Below are 18,458 nucleotides of genomic sequence, written 5' to 3'. Positions count from 1 at the left end.
CCTTAGCAATTGTCATGATCTTTAGTCAGCTGCAGACCATGAAGAAGAACTGAAGTCACAAGTCGAGGATGGTGGGCTTAATAATTTCGAAAGCTTTCTACTAGGAGAGGAATAATTTTTGTTAATACGACAACGGTAATTTTGACAACTAATAAACTTGCGTGCATAGAAATCAACTCAGAGAAGAAAATATGCTGTTTAAAAGACAATTTAATATGCTTTAATGCCAGTTTATATAACTTTTTACTAAAATAACTGCATGAGTCAAATTAACTCTTTTTTTAATTAATAAAAATAAATAGAGTTATTGACAAACTTATTTTTTAATAATGGGTAAGACTATGATTAGGGATAGACCTAATCAAGTTCGCTTCTGTTTCTTATGGAATGTTAAGCCACTCTTCCTCTATTGCAACAATAAGCTCTGGGATCGAGGTTGGGGAACGAAATCTAGCTCGAATTCTCCATTTTAACCCATCCCATAAATGTTCGATCGGATTGAGGTCGGGACTGCATGTTGGCCACTCCATAACTCGAAAACCAAATTCTGTAATGTAATGTTGTATGAACCTTGCGGTGTGCGGTCTAGCATTGTCATGCATAAAAATGAATTCTTCTCCAATGTAGTCGACATATGGTACCACGTGATCTGATAAAATATCCTCGCTGTACCTAGAAATTGTTAAATCTCCTGTCCCTTGACCACGGCCGCCCCTACCGATGAAAACAGGGTCGCTTCGTGCGTCCATAGAAATTACACCCCATATCATGCAGGAACCACCCCATAAGGATTGCAGCATTCTGCAAATCGCTCTCCTTGTCTTCGGTACCTTTTTTTGCGTCGATTGCTGTTCTCATCTGAGAACAGAACAGAACCCCAATTTCTAATTCAGATGATCCCGTGCAAAGCGTAGGCGTGCTTGTCGATGAGCTGGAGTAAGTTTTGGTTAGATGCAAATGCAGTTGTTTTTGGGGTCAGGTTATTTTCCTTCAGTCTTCTTCTCATTGTCCACTGACTAGTAGCCACTCTTCGAACTTCATGGAGCTGTTGTTGCACTTGAACCGCATTAAGGTGACGATTTCTTATTATTTGACACGTTGCAATTGGCCTTCTGCCTGTTGCAGGGCGCCTAGCAAAGGATGCAGTTGTCGAGCAACAGCTCGCTGGCTAAGTTCACTTTTGATTAAAACGATAATTTAAGCGGCTTTTTGCGATGTAGTATGTATCAAGCTAACACAATTAAACGCTATCCAAATTGTTAAAAACGAATAATGTAAAAATTCCAGTTCAAAGGGTGATTAATTTTAGTCTATGACAAATTTGTTACTATCATTATAACTACTGCATGAACACGTTTCATTTGTTTGACCGTAACTACACGTATAAAAGATAAGCACTCTTGACAAATTTTAAGTTCATACTAAAGCATATTAAAATGTCTTCCAAATAGCATGAATATTTTTTGGGTCAGATGAATAGTTTCTAGGAAAAAAATGTACTAGAGTCAAAAATTTAAACTGGGTCGATTTCTATGCACGCAACTTTATATTAAGTACTAGTACCATCATCGTATGCGAAAAATATGATTAAAGTCGAATATAATATTAATAATTATAAAAGCCATGAAATAAAACCTATTATGATCGGTGTGATTGCAATTCACAAATCGTCGATCACAAATAAGTCGAAAGGCATACGCGTATTCAAAATCGAACGTCTTGCGCTGGGTACTGGCGAAACCGGTCTCCCGATTTTTAAAACTGCAAGTTCCTAATGGTATATCCAGTTTCGACGAGAAAAAATGCCAATGTCCCTGTTTAAGTGAATACGTCATTAACGTCGTTTACCTAGCACGCATTAAAAGACCAGCCGGGACCGCCGAAAGGGTACTGCTACTGGTCGTCGTTCATCTACACCTATTTCACGCAAGAACCCACGCGGAATAGGAAACTTCGCCATTTCCCAGGTTTTAGTAAGCTGTAGCGGCAGTCGAATTCATTTTAAAATAGTTAATGTTCTATTAAAAATATTTTCAAAATAATCCGTAAAAGTGCGTAGAATGAGCTCGAAGAAGAGATCAGTGAAAACCAGCTTGAATTCAGAAATGCAATAGAAACACGTCTTAAATGTTCTAATGCAGAGGTGTCTAAATGTTAACCAAGATCTTTTCCTCTGTTTTTTGGTTTACAACAAAACCTTCAATCAGGACGAGAGACTCATGGAAATTCTAAGTGAGAAGCATATAGGCTCCAACTACATGCGAATAATTAGCAATTAACCTTATAATCAGAGAGCGTGAATTAAGATTCAGAATAAGTCAAGCTACAGCTGCATTTACAAAAATGCTCAAGAGATATAAACATCAGAGTTAAAACCAGATAGGCCAGGGACAAATAAGAAAGATTACTTAGGGTTTATGAAGAAGTGCAGGAAAACGACGCACTTCATTGCTGAAGAATTTAAGAGAGAGTGGTATTACTGCGTAAATCAATAGAATTATTTCGATGATAGTCAACCTTCTAACCAAAAAGTTACTTAGTGTTTCTTTGTCAGTGTACTGCGAAATTTGGAGCGTAGCAAAATCAGAAAGAAGTTTTCAAGTACAAATGGAGTGATGACCTCGTTTCGCAAGTATGATTGGTGGAAAACCCTCCAAGTACGTTCTTTATTCCTGGGTAGCAGAAAACAGTACTTAGTGTCAACTTTCTTAAAAATGTCAAGCAATACCAGTTCATACTAAAGTAATTCAGACTGAACCAAAAATGAACATAGAAAGTGTTTCTACATCAAATTTTCACTGCAACGCAAAATGAACGTTAAGGTTTGATAGTTTAGAAATATAGACCAAGATAAGTCGAAGATAAGAAAAATAGATGTCCAGTTTAGGAGGATATTCATAAAGAAAATCTTGATTTTCAGGCTTTACGACTGAAAAACTGAACATGAAGTATATTTAAATTTTAATGCAATTTAAATCATCGAGTCTTTCGGAAAAAATGCTGACTTATTTGAAATGTTAACAATTTGCGGCAGGACATGAATTTCACAAATAGATTATACTAAAATTATTTAATTGCTTGTTTTCAGCCTAGGGGCAGAGAGGCATGTACGCAATAAAGATCACATTTTGACCCACCCAGTTTATTGCAAAGTGTTATATTTACTTCGAATGCTCTGTTTCTTAATGCGAGAGAGTTTAAATCATTATTGAACTGTAGTCTTTCTTCGCCGTATTTCATAGATCTAGTATTGACAGGTTGTTGACCTACCTGCGCTTTATTGTTTATAGTTAGAATTAGAGTTACTTTCCGGTACTTATTGGCAAAGTTTGTTTTTGAAAAGGACTGGTGTGTGTCTGAATATATTGCTAAGAAGCGGATTATAAAACTACTGTTTCGAAAAATGAGGAAATTATTATTCTCAATGTTTTCAAAGCTACCAAAACTCAACATTCGGAATTGGTAACATATTTGAAATGTGTATAAAATCACCAAAAAGAAGTACAGGAAGAAAAGAAACTGTAATAAATAAAGATGACTACCACTAGAAGACTAATACCTTCGTGATACTTTTAGAAAGATATACCTATCTTAGACAAAATAATGTCTGAAATCAAAAAGGATGACTCCATTTCACACATGATGAGTACAAACACAACTTAAAATCACTTTTAATGGAGAAGGACGAAATTATCTGCTAGCGACGAGCACTTATACAGTTTTTGCATCGAAAACAGAAGATAGTAAATCTATGACCAAAAGTTAACAATAAAGTTTAACTGTAAATAGTAGATTTTTTATAATAATAATAATATTTTTCTATTTTGGTATTATTCAGACTAACATATGTTTTTGTTTAGGATAATTAATATTTTAATTATCTGACCATCTCTATAATTAATGTGTCCCTAATTTAGCAGATTTAAATTTTGTAACTCTCGCGTTAAGAGCATAAGAACATAAGACAAAAGGATTGATAGAAACTGCGCCTCGAGACGTCAGCGATGGTGCCGATTGCCGACGTCACGGTTGGCGCTTTTGCTAGTTTTTCAGATATATAGCTAAATGGTTAATAAAATATCCAAATATTAAGAACACTATCGAACGTCTAGTAAGAAGACTACGGTTGTCTCGGCACGTAGACCAGACATTGAATCATTCTCCGATATGGTATGAATGGACACGACTCCCATTTAAAGGCATTCCGAGTTCCACACTCGTCTTCAATGTCGCGAAAGCGATCGGAATAGCAAAAACGCGAAGTAAAAATACCCGATCTAATCCGTAGTTGTACGTTATCGAGCGATCTAGATTGGTTTAAAGGGGAAAGTCACATAAAAAATATCTCAAAATTGTGCCCCTCATGTAGATTTCATGACGATAAAAACTTTCGTAAAATCGATGTAATTACATTGTGTACACACCCTGTATAAAGCGTATTTTATTTATCGCCTAATTTCAAAGTCACAACAAACTTTGATAAATATAAAAAATTGTACAAGTAATAACGATTTCCAATTATAATATTCCATATTCCGAAACTCTCTCTCTCTCGACACAATATTCGAGACTGTTTAAACCAAATTATCCCATGTTTTAGTTTTTCAATTTTCAGGGTCTTTTAGATTTTTTTACCCATAATTGACACACCCTGTACATAATTGAACAAATTCCGCAAATGGAGGTTATAGTCCTGGATCTTCCACGTTTCCTGCTCCAAGAATTTTTCCAAAATAGTAAATGGTTTTCGAAAAAATTAGTTTTTTCTGAAACCATGCAGTGCGCCGTAATATTGAATTACGTCATCGCGTTTGACAGCCCCCGATATAGCGATTTTAATATGGATTTTTTCAAATATCCCGAGCAGCGTATGTGATAGACGGAAACCGCAAATACAAAAAATGTAGTTCTTGATGCGGCCTATGACACTGTTTGAACCGATTAGCCATATTTTTGGCGATATTTGATTTGCGGACACTTAACACATTTCTCATTTAACACGGAATATCGGGAATACACAATAGGTGAAAACCTTAAATACAAAAGTTTTAGAATCATGGACTTTCAGTTATAACCAATTTTCAATAAAAGGGTGACCCATTTTTGTCAAGAATAAAAATTTATGGGGCCGTATCTTCTGCGTCTTCTGAGAAGAATTTTTTTGGTCTCGTAAACGGTTTTTGAAAAATGATGTTTTTTTGTGGAGCCTTGCCAACGCGATTCTTTTTTAGAATACTTCTCGACCCCCCCCCCCCCCCCGTTTTATAATTTTTTTTCGACGGTGATCATTTCTGTATCAATGGCGATCCCATAGGGCCTACCGTTACCGTGATATAAAATTTTTATACGAGCGTACATACTTTTGAAAAATCGAAGCCTTGAAGCTTCCATTATGCCGAAAATTAGTTGCCATTAGATGCAAAACGAATTGCGAAAAATGTGCATGAATGTTAAACAAGTAGCTTTAAAATAAACGTGCCTTTTCACAAAACTCCAGTATTAAACCATAGTTTACAAGATATGACAAGAAGTCATCAAAACCACATTATGCCTACATTGGATACAACGCAAAGAAAGCTGGAAGGAATTAAACCCCTTCATTGAGTTATTTGTAAAATGAGGTTTAAATACCACACGCTGTATTACACACGAAATAAGAATGATTACTAATAAACCTAAACTAAGTAGTTTACCAATCCAAAGAATATTAAACACAGGTAGGTATAAAATTATTTTCTATTACGGACCACAATTTTACCTGAATTTAAATTCAGAAACTTTAAGCAATAATCTTGTTGCATTGTATGTTAATGACCACCATTGGATAATCCCATTCAAAAGCAATTGGTCACTTTCTTATATCTGTGAATAGACCATACTCGCCAGTGGTCTGCCTTTGTCTATTACATTCTAATTACAGTACTGCAGAACAGGGTAGCATTTTTGAAAAACTGTTGCCGAAAGGTAGTCTTCAATTGAGCCGTATATTTTGAAAGTGGCTTAAGTTCATTTTCATCTTTTATCAAGTTGGCACTTGTGACATTCATAATTATAATATTCATATCTATGAACAGACCATACCATCAAAGTGAAGGCTCGCAAACTCACATCTGATGATTTGGTTTTGTCGTAGATGAAGTCCAATGATCGTAGAACTACGTTTACCGTTTTGGACAAGATGGAAATTGTATATTTTGTAGGCAATACCATCCGTAACCTCGCTAAAAGCTTCAAGTGCACTTTTATTCGCGGAAGTTCATTCCGAGCACGCCGCGTCCAATTTGACTATGTAAATACGTGGACGATTGCAAAATAAGGAAAACGACATTGCACGGCGCAAATATTGTTTTGGGCAAGTTTAAACGCTATAATAAGCGGTGAGCGGTTCTTTAAACACTACCCCGGTCGTAAAAATATTATAAAATAGCGCGGATACGCGTCTTTTTTTGTTCATCTCTTTGTTAAATAATTGGCGTTCATGACCAATTGTTATCAAACACAAAGCGAGAGTTCGGCGGGTGAAAACTGTGCCAAAGCTAGTAGCACAGCGTTGCCAGTGCTTCGTACGGTTGGTAAAAAGAGAAAAGCGACGTTTTTTGGGATTTTCCGAAAAATTATGATGAGGTGGAGAAGGAAGCGAGCGAGATTTGCGTCGTGCTTCTCAAAAAGTTTTTTGCAAAGAGGAAACTGTAACAGTATTGTGACTAATTGTACTGTACCGCCCTGTAAAGTCGAGTTTATTTATTCCAGTGAGTCACAACTTCACTGTTAGAATTGATATTTTTTTTACCGTAATTCACAGTAATAATAACAGTAATCCAGACTTTGCAATATACTGTATTCTTCCAGTTTTCACCTACGCCACGGATACGATGACACAGACAATCCACTCAGCAAATCGAATGAGATTGATTCTGAGATCTGTAGAGTTGGAAATCTCCTTGAGAGACCAAATTCGAAATGAAGAACAGGAGTAAAATAGGCAGAATCGCAGGAATGAAATCGTGGAAGATGATATCAAGGCAAAAGTCGGGTAATATTGGCTCAAGATTGAACCAACTGGAAAAATTAATTGGGAGGCCTATATCCAGTAGTAGCGGATGCAAATCAGGCTGTTAGAGAAGAAGAATTGATAAGCATCGTAGTATTAATACCTCCTCTTGGGTTGTATTCATATAGCTACTAGAGCTATAGAGGCGGTGCCTATAGCTGATAAAATAGGAACTTATGAAGCACCTACGAAAATGTTGAGACAGGTCCATTCAACAGTCACTTGCGTGACATTTTTAATCTCGTTTTTACCGGATAACGTTGTGGCATTTATACAGGAGTATATATTCAAAACGTGAGAAGACTCCAACTACATCTCATCAAATATATTGAATTTGAAGATAATTGGATTAAGAAGGAACCATTACGTATGGCAATTTTAAACACACGTCGTTTTCTGAAATACGCTGTGGGAGAGAGTGTAACTGCGATCAATTTCATGACATTAGCGATGAGCTGAGTTTTGTTGTTGCTGGTAGAATATATGAGGATTTAAAGTTTTGGTTAGATCACCTCAAGCTTTGGGACAAATAGAGAGAGATACATGATCTCTTAAAAATATCAGCAAAATCGTAATACCACAAATTTGGTTCTTGATTCTTAAAACTTTCATGAGTTCTTTTCTGAAAGAACGTCTTAAATTATTGAACTGAGGTGGCTTTTACTTGATGAAAATCCATTTAGCAAAATAAATAAGAACTAAAAGTTTAGATTTTCACGAAATTATATATTGTGACATGACAATTGTTTCGACAACACCGTGTCTTTATCAATAAAGACACGGTGTTGTCGAAACAATTGTCATGTCATAATATATAATTTCGTGAAAATCTGAACTTTTAGTTCTTATTTATTTTCTTAAATTATTATTTTTTAAACTAATTGCTTGTCGCTATATTAATTACTTTTTATTTTTCATGAACATGAGAATTGTCTAGTTCTATTCGTTTCGCTTAAAAAGTACTTGGTTTCGATATTTTGTTTATTTTGTTTCTCCTATTAAGCGGAACTGCACACGCACATTACATATTTCATAGGGGTAGTCTAATTTAATCCCCCCACTCATTAAAAAAAATATGCAAAAGGTGTATACCTAATACGCAATTTGATCGTTCTATCTATTTTCGCCATATTTGTAGCGCGATATCTCCCTTTTGACCCAACGTTTTTATACCCTTCATTGTAAACGAAGAATCACCACCTCCTTAAGTTTTTCGCATTTGTTTTGAAGCACCCTGTTAAGCGGGGGGTCCTAAACCTATTGCTGGTTTTATTGCAATTTATTTGTGATCTCTGTTTAATTTCTACGTTTGCTATATGTTTCATTCTTGAAACTCGACACGTCCTGATCTTCCTTATCGTCTAAATATTTGTATTGGCCAATATTTTTCATTGTTTGGTTTTGAATATTTAAATCTGTGCCTGATGTTCCTACACAGATATTCAGGTTTACTTATATTCACCATTTTTTAAATTCCGCCGACAATTCGGTAATAAATAAACACCCACAAGCCGGCTCATCGCTATGGTGTCTGATTTATTATGGATAAAAACTCACATAACTCGGTAGAGCGTTTTATACCCTGGTCAGATGGCGTAATATTTCAAGCAAAACGGGTTCCTCTCTATGTGGTTGAGTTCCACGTCCCTACAGCAGACAAAGAAAAAGACGAAATCGATACTTCTATCAAGTAATTGAAACCGAAGTAATACCTACAATTTTGTTTATTTGTTTATTTAAACCAAATGGGGCTTCATCACTAAACAGTATCTGACGATGAAAAAATGAATTTAAGTGGCACATTTCCATCATAGTTTGACCAAACTGTAGCTCCTGAGTAATGTAATTTTGTACGGATACTTGGCTTCTTTTAATAAACGCAAAGCTGTTCATTGGCTAACATCATGGTTTGAAGCTACGTCAGAATATGGGGATTGTCCTCAAATCCTTAAATTGAATGGGTCTTTCTCGAAATTTTGCTTTAAACAAATTACAAAACGTCTTATGTTCTTGTTTTGTCTCAATATCCCAGAAAAATGTAGTTGTGACACATTAAATCCCCCATATGGTTTATGGTGAGGAACGTCCAAGCAAATATACAAAAAAGACTAAACATCTTTATCCACGGCATATTTTTATATAGTAATATTATTTACTTTTTTGTGAATTTAAAATTTGGCTGTTATTTTCACCAAAAGTGCTAATAACTGTCTTGCTTTATCTACGGCTCCAACAAAATTCTTTTTCCTGTTCATTTTTTAATCTTAGAGCCCTGTTGATTAATAGTTTTGTCATGGCCAACTAATATTATAGCAATAGTCTTAGACAGAAAGAAGAATAAATATTGGAAGTTAGGTATGTATTGTTATTATTAAAAAAGTTGAAGAATGTTGAAAGGAATTCAAAACAAAATTTAGAAATAGAGTGTTTAAAAAAATGTATGTTTTATTTGTCACGCTGTATACTTTAAAAATATTTTAAATTGTTTTGAGATGAAGTACATCGTCACTTCCAAACTAGCTTAAATCGAATCGATTTTCACGCCGGTCAGCTGATCGTGCAGTAGCCCACGAAAACTGACCTATGCGCGTCCCCCACCCCTCCCCTCCGTGAGAAACACGCTCGGATTCTCATCTGGGTCCGTGCTCAGTAGGCTCTGGTTTGTCAGAGGCCATCGTTGTGAGGCCTATTGTAGCTTCGTCGGGCACTTTCGATCGATATTCGGTTATGCTGTTTTCGCCGATTAAATCTAGGTGGCCGCACTTTGATTTAAAGTATTGTTGATTGTGAGATTAAAAGACGGTGGTGCTGTTAATTTTTGAATCAGACCGTGGGGCAAAAGAGAACTAAGTGTTACCGAAAAATTTGAACTCTTTGGTTGTGACGGCGCTATAGGTGAGTGGTGGTGGGTTTCGGTGCAACATGATAATGTCTCGACCATGTCGTTGTGTTCAGGCTTCGCAACGCGGTCAGTTTATCGATCGTTAAAAAAATAATTGCATAGAGTGGCCCGTTTATTATTGAATGCTACCTTTTCTCAGAATCTGTACAGAATATTAAAAAAAAGCGTTTTGTTTGGGTTCACTTATACTTATAAAATATTATATTGCTATATATTTTTTTATATTTTATTTTAAATAGAAAAACCTGTATAAGAAGTCGAAGGTATTTCAAAACAAATGCAAAGTCCTTAAGGGGTAATTACCCGTTTAAGATGAAGCGTACACTTTGTGCATTTTTTTTTTTACTTTTTTTAAGTGAGTAGAGGAGATGAAACACAACAAAAATCAGGTTTATTTTTAGTTAAGGTTTTCGAACGAAGGATCTCGTTTTTAAAAAACACCTTTTTGTTTTACAAACAGAACTACGAGGTTTTATTTAACCCGTTAGAAGGAGAACTGAACGCAAAGTACAAAGTGGTCATATATATAAAGTTTTTATGCAAGCGTAGCGTCGCTGGTACTTAGAATACTGAAGCTAGCATTTCCTGTTAGTCCTCAGCATATTCTATCACATAATTCCTCCCTCCGAAGTGGAAAACAACAGGGACGAAGGGTTGTTTTCGGAAGACTGGTCGTTCTTGGTTTTCTTGGAATCTTGTAGCAAATGGCTCTTGTAGATTTTCCATGCTATAACTATTAACAAGATTAAAATAAACATCATTCCTGTTGAAGTGGCGAGACTCCAAGTGACTGGATGAATTTCATAACCAATGTCGGGGATCGATGATTTCGCAGCTTCTCGTAGTTTTTTGATCGTATTGACGTAAATGAATTACTTTGCTTGCATTATCCATAGTATCGGCAGGAAATGCATTTATTTTTTGAGCAAGGATACTTCTTAAAACTTGTAATCTTTTCCCAAAATCTAAAGGATGTTCATTTTTAAAGGGGGTGGCCATAAAGAAATCCTGTTCTGAACATTCTAAGTTTCGTCTATCGCCAAAACAATTTAACAAAGCTACTTTAATATTGTCCCACGTTACTAACTCCATTCTACAGCCTACTAGAATTTGTGCGCGATCAACAAGTTTCATTCTTATAGTTCTTAACAAATAGTGTTTTAAAATTTCGTCGTTTCCTTGGCCATATGTATCAAAAAGGAAATCTCCAGCTGATAGAAAACTATTTAAAGTGTTGGAATCACCATTATATGGCAGAATACTATCTATAAACATTTTTAACAAAGTGTAATTTACTCCTGAATTCGACGATTGATTAGAATTCATTTTCAAATTGATTTGACTATTCTCTACTTTCTTTTCCACTGAATTTAACGAAGTAAAAAACGCACTTAAATTGTCGACGTTTTTATCTTCGTTCATAAATTTAATTGATTTTGAAATTTCTTAAAATTGAACTTAAAACTAAGAATCCTAAAATTATCTCCACCGTCCTAACCAGGACAGATGAAAGGAGAACAATAGGAATTTTGGGCACTAACCTTGATTTCTCTTAGTCGTCAGCCTATTCTTCCTATTGGAATTTTCCTTGCGTAGCACTGCTTGCGAGGGTGATTTCTTGCCTTCCTTGCCCTCAGTCGAACTCGATCACGCTGGGTTTGTCAGACAGTCTATCACAGGTTCGTTTTGGAGTCTAAGGGTTGAAACCCACGTTTCGCAATCAAATCATCCCGATGACGTGGCTTTGACCGAAAACTACCCCAAGTCCGTCACGACTGCGCCAGTTAAGGTTTTCGAACGAAGGATCTCGTTTTTAAAAAACACTTTTTTTGTTTTACAAACAGAACTACGAGGTTTTATTTAACCCGTTACAAGGAGAACTGAACGCAAAGTACAAAGTGGTCATATATATAAAGTTTTTATGCAAGCATAGCGTCACTGGTACTTAGAATACTGAAGCTAGCATTTCCTGTTAGTCCTCAGCATATTCTTTCACATAATTTTTTATACATAAAACTGGCAGTTTGCGTGTCGAAAAAAAAGGACCCCCATACTTAAAAGACGCATCTGTCTGCGTTAGTGTAATTCACCATTATTGAATTAAAACTTTTATTATTTATACGATTAGATAATCAATTCTTATTCAAATTAACTGAGCAATGCCAAATAAAGCAATAATTAGAAATGGCAGCAGCCTACTAGATTTTTTTGTCTAATAATTTTTTTATCTGATTTTGCATGGCTTTAGGTCTAATTTTTTTTATTTGGAAACGGGAAGTATTATGAAAAAAAATATATGCAAAAAGTGTTTTTATAATATTAATATTTTATCGGTTTATTTTCGTTTTTAAGACAAAAATGTAACATTTCTTTTCGCTCCGGAATTCGGCCTTGAATTTTTCATTTTGTAAATTTTTACAATTCTCAACAGGTATAATTGGCATATTATTTTTGTATAGAAGTGGTCGGTGTTGATATTTTAAAAACAACCCAAGGTGCACAAGGGGTAACACGCAAACACTTTAGTGGCGATATTGTTAAAAGTATAACATTACTAATTTTAGAAATGTTTGGCAAAATTGTATCCGAAAACAATGATCGTAGACATAATATAGTATGCAACGCGTCAGTCGTTTATTGAAATGGCGTTTATAACATTTGTTACTAATATATTACTAATTTCGAAGAATGCATTAAATTTTATCAAAATAATTTGCTGACAAATATCCAGATGGACAAAAACCTATAAAAAGAAGTGTTAAAAATAGGATCTTTATGGACAATCAACGAAACTAATTTTCTTTTTTTTTTGTGAATGTTGAAAATAGTAAATTACATTTTTAATTTGTTTTATTTACTGTTTACGATTTTTGACTTTTTAGGCTCCTTATGCAAAATCACCTGGTGTTTCCGCTAAAAAAAACTGATTTAACGAGTTTCTCATTTAAATCTTTTAATGTTTGTTTTTGGTCATCTTGTATATATTTGTTATTGCATGTTGTTGTATATATATTATTTATTTTCAAAATGTCGACGCAGACCTCTATAAGGGAATCAACCTCTAATATATCTTTCAGGCGGAGAAATCGATATGCAATGCCGCTTGCCACTGCAAATGTCACTTTTGACACGAAATTCACAATTTTCAGAAACAAATTACAATATACCAAATATCGAGGTTCTATCACAATATACAACATATCTGGAAACGACCACATTTTGGTTTAAATAATTAGTTCTAAGAAGATTCACATTTCTAGTTTCATAATTATTCCATTATGTGGTCTGCTGATGACCAAGACCAAGTCAAAGACATTAAACGTTGGTTTGACTCACGTAGTTTTTAATTAACATGAGTATTTTTTATTTTCCTTTGGTTATTGTGCCGCCTTCTGTTACGTAACTTATTAATAATAAAGGAAATGACTCCTTTTTGTGGGGCAAACTCATATATGGTTTTCTTTTAATTTTTGTGTCGGGTTGGTACGCTCGAATCTGTCAAATGTTGCCAAACGATCGGCAATACTGATAACAGATCTACAGTGATTTTGATGTTGAACGCTTTTTCCTTATTTGTATATTTTGGGGGCTCCTTTTTCAAAAAACGCCACATTTTTTCTCTATCGCGTCATTTTTTATAGCGCTCTATATCTTAAAAATATTATTTTATTAATATACATAATTAACATGAACATATTTGTTCCATGTTAGACGTGATTTTTAAATGATTTAAATTTTTATGCAATTAAATATGATTTGACAACACTGGATAATATTAGATTTCTCTGCAAAGCAACAGAGTTGGCGTAGAAGCGGTTACAAGCCTGTATTGACATACAGGGTTGTAACATGCTTATGCGCAATTTGGTTGTATTGGTCGTCGTGCTGCTGTGTTAGCGGCTGTTGTTTTCGTTGCTGCGTATGTATAGTGTTCTAGAACGTATAAATATGGAAAGAATACATTGTGTGAACAATCAAATTAACTTTTTTTATATCTGTGGTAGTTATTTCGTATTAGAGCAAAGGAAAACTATAACTTCTTTTGTGAAAAATGTATTCCACACTTATTTTGGTGTAAAAATTGGCAACCAAGACAAGTCCTGGATTCCTCATACTGTTTGTTACGTTTGCGTTGAAGCATTAAGAAATTGGCAAAAAGGTAGGAAGAAATGTTTAAAATTTGGTATTCCTGTGGCGAGAGCCTAGGAATCACAATGATGATTGTTAGTTTTATTCGTGTAATATTCAAGGGCGCAACAGAAAAACCAAGAAATAAATTGTGTATCCCAATCTTGGTTCTGCTATTCGACCAGTTCGTCATGGACCAGAAGTACTGATACCTACTGCCCCAAAAGAACTCGAAAATGTCATATCGTCAGAATCACAAGAATTTAATTCCGACCCAGATGACTCAGATTTCACACAAGATTTCAGAGAGTCCAAAGTGTTTAACCAGAGCGAATTAAATGATTTTCACCTTCCAAAGTATGCACTAGAATTGTTAGCGCCCAGACAAGCATTTACTGACCTAGCGTCACAACAAGCTTTTACCGGGATCGCGAAAAGAAATGTCAATATTTTACTCAGGAAGAACTGCTCGTGTATTCCAACAATATTCCTGACGTAGTTTCAACATTAGGAAATGTGCCGTATATAAAAGAAGAATGGCGCCTGTATATTGACTGAAGTAAGCGTAGTTTAAAAGGCGTTTGGCCCTTTAGAACAAGTCTTACCTGGTAGCAAAAATATATTAGAGACAGATAACTTAGTTGACCCCAAAAACGTTTTACCGCATCCTCTTCATATCAAACTTGGCCTGCTGATGCAGTTGGTTAAAGCTCTAGACAGAAATGGATAGTGTTTCAAATATTTGTGCTAGAACTTTCCAGCCATATCTGATGCCAATATAAAAGAAAGTATTTTTGTGGGGTCGCAGATAAGAACATTATGCAAAGACAAGGATTTTCAAAACACAATGACCATTGTCGAGAAAAACGCCTGGGTTTATTTTAGAGCAGTAATTGATAAGTTTCTTGGGAACTCTTAAGGTTACAAAACATTCATCTTCTAGTTGGTAATATGAGTTTGAAAGTGCATTTCGTGTTTTGACAGCGAAGGACATAGAGAGAGGTTTCACCAGGACATTAAGGAAATGGAACGGCGATACCAAGGCAGATGATGGCTGTTGGATGTTAAAACGGGATATGCCCATAAAAACACAGCCGAATGTCTGGACAACGCAGCTTGTTGGCAAAAAGACGAAGATTTCACTCAAATAATATCGTTTTTTTTTTTCTGTAATATTTGCAATGAAACCTTACGTGATACAAACAAATGCATAGAACTTTTGAAATCAGACTACCAAAATTATAGAAAATCAAAACTTCTGGATTCCTCCTGCGTCGGTTTTTGCTTAGTCGAAATTGCTGACGTTTCGCCAATCATCAAAATTATAGAAAATCAGTTTTCAAAATAAAAACTTCCCTCAAAAAGTTTAATTTTGTAGATCTCTGTAATTAATATCTAAGCATTTAGTTGTTTTTTGCCCAAATCAATAATATAAGATGCTGCATTTATCATTGAGGAAATTAGGGACATAGGTACAACATTTTCATGCCGCTAATGGTTTAGAGATATTTTTTTTTTAAATAAGTAAATTAATGGATTCGAAACAACTTAGAACCGTCTGTATCGTTTCGTAGCGATATTAGTTTTTTTTTTCATATTTCAACTTTTTAACTCTGAGCGCGCCAAAATTTGACGACGCGGCACTACGAAACAACGGAACGCAGGCGTTTGACACCAAAGTGTTGGAGCTCTTTCTCACGGAGTAGGCCGTGAGCGTTATAACGAGCATAATTCGCCGATGACAACTCCATAAAACCCCGTACATTATTACCGCGGCTCGCTCATAATTAAATTCACGGTACTTTTAATTAAACAATGGGTGAGCAAATTAATAAGTTCCGAGAACCGTTTGCTTGTAAAAACATCTTTCGTGTCGACAAATTGTAGGTTAATACATAAATATGCATGTTTTCGGTTCACACAAAACCAGGACGGTTTTACATCCCCGACTAGTTTTCCGGCGAACGAGTTTTTTCGGACCGCATGCTCGTCCTTTGACGTCCGATTCTCGAAAACCGATAATTAAGCGTTAATTACGAGGCGATTAATTTATAACGCCGCATCTTCGGCATACATAGATAAGACAGCGGCGCGGTGGTCTGTGGTCTGCGGCCACATCTTGAATTCTTTGCGACAAAGTCAGCAACTACACTCCACAAAAGAAAGTATCGCAGATACGGTAAAATTTTACATAAAAACTGACAAAATCCGAACTAAAGAGATAAACACAACGAAATGCTCAAACCTCTGTTCATGTAAAATTTCCAAATCGAAGTTGAGCAAAAATATCTGAAAGTACGATGTTAATTAGTCCAACTGTGAGAAATTCAATAGAAATGAGTAATTTAACTGCGGAACCAGTTGCCAGAATAGGGAACTATTGCTTATAAGTAAGTAAAAGTAAGTTTATACTATTAAAAAGAACCCCAATTCACAAAAAAATTAATGTCGTAGTTATATGTAACAAAAAACGCAAGCAAAAATTGTAAAATTTAAATCCCCTTTGAAACGGGCTGTCATTGGCTGTGACTGGTTGTGACGTCAATTCGCCCGTTATACTACGCTCCAACCGGAGAACGACAACGCGTCCTGGTGGTTTTAATATTAGTCTTGATCCTTCGCTTTTGTTATCATGTGCTTAGTATCTAAAAGAAAGTGAAAATGACCGAAGCCGATTTTTTAAAAGCTCAATCTGATAACTTACCTTTAGTTTAGTTTATGGTGCCATCTTACAAACAAAACACCGAAAGTTTTTCTTTTGCTGAGGTTCGCAGTGCAGTAGCCACTAGTTTTGTACCAGTACAATATTGTAATCTGCTTAAAGTTTTGTAGTTTTTAAAAAGCAAATGATATATCAAATAAATTGTAAATTCTTAACAAAACTAGTGGAAACCTAATTACGCATTTTAAAGTATATGGCACTGATAAATTATGGTGTTGATATAGATCAGGAAGCCATTCCTATGAATACTGCAATAGGGTGGCTGCATGTTTGCACGGTTAAGGCTAAAGTGACACCTGAACATAATGTTAACAAAAAACGACGGCTTTTATTTTCTGGTAGACAAATAAAAAGTTTATCTGGCGCTTTACAGGTTGTAATAATATCGATCGAAAAGCAGCGGTATGACGTCACGATTATTTCCGCCCGTTTAGTGTCGTTCAAAAGGAATGTCACAACTTGAATTTTTTGATTTTCCTATTAGTACGTTAAGGCAAGATCGACACACTTATGTTCTAAACTTAATAAGTATTAATCAATCCAGTATCTCAAGCGCGATATCCCAATATAGGGAAACTGGAAATTACAAAAGAAGGCTTGCCGTCCAAGCCTGAACCAATGGGTCTAAAATCTCTAAAAACCCATATGACTACCAGGAAAAAATTCAAGATATTATTACAGGCGGATCCTCAACTACGTCTTCTATGGAACGCCACCTTAAATCTTCTATATCTTCTCAATTACATTCCGTTAAAAAAAAAACTGCCACACTTCGCGACTCTAAAATTCCTTGCTTCCATCTAAAATGCAAACAATAGGAACTCTACGTTGATAATACTTTTGTTATTTGACATCATAGTCAAGAATCCGTCCAAGATTTTCTTAACCGTTTCTTAAAATCATACCTAACATTGGGTCATTTAGTTTACAGAAAACACATAGACCAATACCTTAATGTATTGTAACATCACCATCTGACCCAAAAATCATCGGTTATCAACTCTGTTGTATACAGAGCTGTTAAACTATTTCAACTCTTCTCTCACTTTAGAAATATTTAGCGTTCCATTAGAAAAGAAAATGCGTCAAAAGCAACCCACACTTGCCACTGTGGTCCTTTCTTGCATTCAAAACATTATTAAAAGTTCTTAAGAAATATAGTATTAGAACCAGATTTAACACTTGCCCAAAAATCTCTCAACATTTTCTTCTTCTTCTACCAAAGAAAAATGAGGAAAATCCATAGAAATCTCTAAATGACTAAACAAATTTTTACTGCAACCTTTTACCAATATGGGAATCACTCATCCGAGACAATGTTCCTCTTTTAGCTCACCCCAATCAGTATATAAACAAGTACACCGTAGAATGCAAGCCAGTTAGTTTCAGTTAAGGCTCTGAATAAGCTAATAGGAAGTTCTATTTATCGGCTTCTCTTCTCTTCTTGTTCCAGAGAAGCGATCCCAGAGTTCTCCCGAGAAATAAAGAAAAAAAAATGAAACAAAGTTAATTAACTTACTAATGATCATTTGTAACTAAGTCACTCGAAAAAAAAAATCGCAAAGTAAAAGGAGACACTTTAATATCAAAATTAGTATGCAACAAAGCAACTTCTTGTAGCACATCATCCTTTTTTCTGTATACTCCTATTTGTT

The 18,458-nt window shown here is 35.2% G+C and overlaps 1 protein-coding gene across 2 annotated transcripts in view; it reads left to right on the top strand.

The window, feature by feature from the left end:
• The window catches only part of LOC132706662 (ATP-binding cassette sub-family D member 1), a 54,004-nt gene that overhangs the window by 7,602 nt on the left and 27,944 nt on the right, over positions 1-18,458 (top strand). The window contains exon 1 of one of the 2 annotated variants that reach the window (XM_060678129.1): positions 9,717-9,946. The exons of the other annotated variant lie outside the window; for it this stretch is intronic. The gene's annotated coding sequence lies outside the window, so the exon portion shown is untranslated. Of the gene's footprint in view, positions 1-9,716; positions 9,947-18,458 lie in introns of those variants that run through there. 2 annotated transcript variants of the gene reach the window in all.

Source organism: Cylas formicarius, unplaced genomic scaffold (genome assembly GCF_029955315.1).
Source record: "Cylas formicarius isolate icCylForm1 unplaced genomic scaffold, icCylForm1.1 PGA_scaffold_8__14_contigs__length_24414737, whole genome shotgun sequence".
NCBI classification, from domain to species: Eukaryota; Metazoa; Arthropoda; class Insecta; order Coleoptera; family Brentidae; genus Cylas; species Cylas formicarius.
The sequence above is the reverse complement of the archived record's forward strand: the minus strand, read 5'-3'. Positions and strand labels throughout refer to the sequence as shown.